The sequence below is a fragment of the Octopus bimaculoides genome, chromosome 8, assembly GCF_001194135.2.
Source record: "Octopus bimaculoides isolate UCB-OBI-ISO-001 chromosome 8, ASM119413v2, whole genome shotgun sequence".
Classification (NCBI taxonomy): Eukaryota; Metazoa; Mollusca; class Cephalopoda; order Octopoda; family Octopodidae; genus Octopus; species Octopus bimaculoides.
This window is the reverse complement of record NC_068988.1, coordinates 83,702,317-83,707,651: the sequence shown is the minus strand read 5'-3', so window position 1 is coordinate 83,707,651 and position 5,335 is coordinate 83,702,317. Positions and strand designations below refer to the sequence as shown.

The window sequence follows — 5,335 nt, the reverse complement described above, 5'->3', positions numbered from 1 at the left end:
TCTTTCAATAAACATTATCAATCACTTATATGCAATGTATGTGTTTTGCTGGTTTGCTTTGGGGATGACTCCTTCATTGCACTGGCTGTTAAAATACCTGAAAGTCATAGAACAAGTAAGACAATTCACCCCCAGTCCCATTCAAGAATAATGAATATCAATATTTTGCCATCTTTGTAGCTTATCAACATCACATACCTGAATCAAACTGAATCACTAGACTATGACTATATACAAATAGCGTAAGAACCATTTCCTGGTATGCCATGATGATGCATATGTAAGATTAAATTCAATTATGAATTAAAAGCAGCACTAGTGTTGTAAACATTATTGGCTGCACATACTCTATGTATATCTTTCACTGTTTATATTACATGATTATAACTTTATATTATTCAGTTTACTTTCTCATCAAGTTGCATCTGGGTGTTTTTATTCCCCTACTGGGAATTTTGTTAAAATTTTTTTGCAAATTATTTGTTTTATTGTTTACAAGTTTGTATGTAAATCTCCATAGTCTTTTATCTTCGCATTGTCCTTAACGTTTTGCTGCCCATGTGGCCAATAAAAATAAAAATTATTATTATTATTTGATGAAAACTCACAGCTTATTTTGCTGGGTATCGTGGGAAGTGTCAGCTGCCCACAGCCAGCAGACTGAGGTGACACTTGTTTACTGGTCATGCTCCAAGAACCCTGCCAAGAATTCTTGCAGTTCCAAGCAATGCTGATTCTTGTAGGTGTTCTACCATTATATTTGTACTAATCTTTCTGAGCCATGTTGGTAGTTGGGTGCTGATACTTCCAAATACACCAATTGCTATTGGTACCATGTCTACTCTCCTCATTGACCACAACCTTCATATTTCCCACTTCAAATCATCATAATTGTTCAGTTTTTCTTCTTCTTTCTCTTTGATCCTGTTGTCACCGGATTATTATTATTATTATTATTATTATTATTATTATTATTATTATTATTTTATGTTTGACTTTTGTTTTGCATTTGTACAAGTTGGATCCGAGTCTCACCCAGAGAGACTTCAGTTTTTCTTCTTCTTTCTCTTTGATCCTGTTGTCACCGGATTATTATTATTATTATTATTATTATTCAGTAGTTTTATTTTTATAACGTGCTTTCACTTCACTACCGAGCGCAGCTCTGTGCGCCTTGGGTATGTGCTGTGGTTTGCTGTGGTGCTCTTATGTTATTATTATTATTATTATTATTATTATTATTATTATTATTATCATTATTATTATTATTATCATTATTATTATTATTATTATTATTATTCAGTAGTCTTATTTTTATCACATGCTTTTACTGCACTACTGAGCACAGCTCTGTGTACCTTGAGTATGTGCTGTGGTTTATTGTGGTGCTCTTATTTCACTGTATCAAAAGTGCTTTACATAGGATGTGTGCGGTGCAGAGTAGTGCTATTTTCTGTATGTTGTTTTTTGTTGTTGTTGCCATCATCATCATCATCATTGATTAACTATAACCAAGTTTGTAATTTCTTTTCTAGCAACTGTCAACGTCACCCTTTACTGAGCAGGCAGAGATGATGTTGAGATGTAATTTCACTAGATCTTTGATTGTTTGTGAGCAAATGTTGCCACTATTGCATTCCCATGCCAGGTATGTATACACACACAGATGTTTGCATATGTGTATTTGCATTGGGTGAGCCGTTATTCTAGTTTCTATTTATTTTTTTCCCTTTGGAACTATTCCTTTCATGAGTATGTAGATATTAATTTCACTACACTGCATATGATGTTGCTAACGTCCCTTCCTTTTCTCACACACTTTTTAAAAAATACTTAAGGCCTCTATGTTGAATGAAGTTATTTTTCTTTAAGGAGCTACATTTTTCAATCTTTATCACTAGCTCTTTGAATTTGCTTAGTTTTTCAACTCCTTTCAATGATATATTTTATTTGATGATATTACTCATATCATTTAATTTGCAGGTCTTTGTGTTTTTGATGGTATCTGGTCTATTTGCTTGAATTAACCTGGTGTGTGTTGACTAAGAAATTCCCAAACGCTGTTATTTTAACTCCTATTACTGGCTCTGGTTGGTCTTGATGTTTATACAAGTTGGTGACTGTTTTTATTTTGTAGTGGTTGAATAGCTTTCAGTGTAAGTACTGGTCCACTCTCTCATGGCAATTCTTATATTCATTTGGTATCGGTATCAGACAGCATGAAATAAGATAGTCTGTTGTTTATTATTTATTATCATTATTCATCACTAATCACAAATTTCTGCTTTCCATTTATAGTAATTGTATCATATCTAATGATTCTCTGACACTTTCTTCCCTTATTTGACACTTTCTTCTAACTCCTTACTAGATACCTTCTTTTCTCCCTCTCTCTCTCAAATATTCATTCATTAATGAATAATACTGCATGCATAAGACATGTTTCATGTTTATTCATGTTCTATACCTTGAATTGCATGTGAGTGCTGAGTTGGGTTTTGACTGTTTTTGGTGACAAGGTACAGTGAAAGAAGGTATCATGGATTTGAAAATTTGGAAGGAAATTAAAATAAGCAAGTTATCATTATTAGGGCAGCGAGCTGGCAGAATCGTTAGCATGCTGGGCAAAAATGCTTTGCGGTATTTCGTCCATCTTCACTTCTGAGTTCAAATTTTGCCAAGGTCAACTTTGCCTTTCATCCATTCGAGGTCAAAAAAATAAGTACCAGTTATGCACTGGGGTCGATGTAATCGACTTAATCCCTTCTCCCAAATTTAAGGCCTTGTGCTTCCAGTAGAAAGGATTATTATCGTTATTCTTCTTATTATTATTAATCACTGAAATCATGAGCTTCTTTTAATATCTAGGCATATTTTATTTCATAATATCCTTGCAGCAGTATTTGCATTTTGTTAAACACTGTTTGGCACACGCATTACTCTATGGTGTGGGGACTTCATACTTTCATATCCATCTCTATCATGATAAATATAAACAATTATCAACCCACCAGTCTTACGTAAGTTCTTCTTTTCCCTTCTACAGTAATCCCTCAACTATCATGGGTGTTAAGTTCCCACGTAACTAATTATGATCTAAAGAGGTATAAATACCTTTTGGCCACAGAAACCTGGATATACTGAAGAGTTCTTGATATAAATTTACATATACTAGCCAGAAAAATCCATGATGTACTGAGTGCACAATAGGTGAACTGCAATATGGCGAGGGATTACTGTATTTGTAAAAATTCATCTGCCCATAATTCCCCTCTTTCCTACTTCCACACTGTGAGCTTCTTTAACACAATTGCATGAGCCATACTGAAGGCAACCTGACTAGGAGATCAGTAACTCTGAAGAAAAAAATAAACTGACACAGTGTATAGAAGGCATTTCAGTCTTGACAGACAATTTCACTGGTGCTGGTGGCACTATAAAATGCACCCAGTCAATGCTATGAAGTAATTGGTGATAAGAAGGGCATCCAGCTAATGAAACCACAACAGTCACAAATGCAATGAAAATCCCTAAATGTGTATACAGAAGTAACACTTAACATGTTAGTACTGTACATGGTAGTATAGTGGTCAGGTAGGAATATCTGGTTGTGTGTGAGAACCTCTTGACTGTCATTAGATAATCCCACAAACTCTCATCCTTTCAAATATAGAAAGCAAACATTACACAACTGACTCACCACTAGAAATTTATCTCTGTTTACCTTGCATTCTTTTTGTCTTGCTCTCTTTCTGTCTTGCTTTCTTTGTGTCATTCATCTTTGACATGCACTTCAATCCTCAACTCTGTATCAATTTGTTTCATCCACTTGCATCTTCAATCAACACACGAACACTCCAAACACTCTAGATTTTTGTCTAAATCTAATCTTTGCCAAACTGTAACTATTTCTGCATCTATCAGGTCATCTGACCATTGTCTTATTGCCACAACCTTTCGCACATCCACCCTTATAATATATTGAGTTAAACCCTCCTTGGATGGGGAAAAAAAAAAAAAGCAAAGACAGCTTGTGGAATTTGAACAAAGCATCTTGGTGAAAGACTAACGGATAGTCTGCTGCAATTAGTTAGCACATCTATTATGGGTATAGAAGATGTGCAGTTTGATTCCTGCAAGTATGCTTTGGCCTTTTTACTAGCCAAGGTTTTTTTTCAACAGATTACATGGGACTGTTTTTAGCTGTATCAACTGTGAGATTCACTGTTAAATGATTTATTTTGCATGCTGGCAGAAACGTTAGCACGCCGGGCGAAATGCTTAGCGGTATTTCGTCTACCGCTACGTTCTGAGTTCAAATTCCGCCGAGGTCGACTCTGCCTTTCATCCTTTCGGGGGCGATTAAATAAGTACCAGTTACGCACTGGGGTCGGTATAATCGACTTAATCCGTTTGTCTGTCCTTGTTTGTCCCCTCTGTGTGTAGCCCCTTGTGGGTAGTAAAGAAATAACACACACACACACACACACACACACACACACACTCCAGTAAACATAAATGTGTGTGTGTGTGTGTGTGTGTGTGTGTGTGTGTGTGTGTGTGTGTGTGTGTGTAATTGCCAGATAATTGCTGTAGTAAATTTGCCTTTCACTGTGAATTAGCATTAAGTATAATACATAGATGGTTATTTTAATCTAATACTGCTTATGTTGCATATAACACATTTTTATTCTGCTGGGCCACTAGTCACAACACCAGTGGTTGTTTATTTACTGTTTCGCTATATATCATTGGAGATACATTTTGTGCAAACATGCTGTTGGCTGTGAGTCTATGCTATTGACAATGCTCAAGAAGGCATTTGGTATTCTCACCAGCTGCTGCTGGGATGATTTTCATCGCCTTCCAATATTTATTGTGTTTCTAAGTGCATCACATTCATAAAAGTTGTTATTTTTAGATGAATACCAAAATTCATTTACCTTTCATGATGTATTTACATTAGGTATGATATATATACCGTAAATCCTCGAGTATAGTCCACCCTTGAGTATAATACGCAGGGGATTTTTAGGGGGCTGTACCTCTGAAAAACCTAAACCTTGTGTATAATACACACCCCTTCTTTAACTTGAGTCAAGGAAGTCTATATAACGTCCTTGGTTTGTAAATGTATTTCTGGTAACATCCTTTATTATTATTGTATCTGTAACATTATGCAAACGTGTAGCTTTTTTGTGCACTTTGCAGAAAATAAAGAAATAACAGTAATAACGTCAGTGAAAAATAAATAATAAGTAAATTGCCTTTACATATTTATGACTTAGAAAATTTTGCTTAGAAAATATTTTTCATTTTTAACCTCGTATATAGT

At 35.1% G+C, this 5,335-nt stretch overlaps 1 protein-coding gene across 1 annotated transcript in view; it reads left to right on the top strand.

Annotated features, from left to right (window-relative positions):
• LOC106872412 (oxidoreductase NAD-binding domain-containing protein 1) overlaps positions 1–5,335 on the top strand; it is a 40,017-nt gene that overhangs the window by 5,678 nt on the left and 29,004 nt on the right. The window contains exon 2 of the mRNA XM_014919408.2: positions 1,536–1,648. The gene's annotated coding sequence lies outside the window, so the exon portion shown is untranslated. The remainder of the gene's footprint in view (positions 1–1,535; positions 1,649–5,335) is intronic.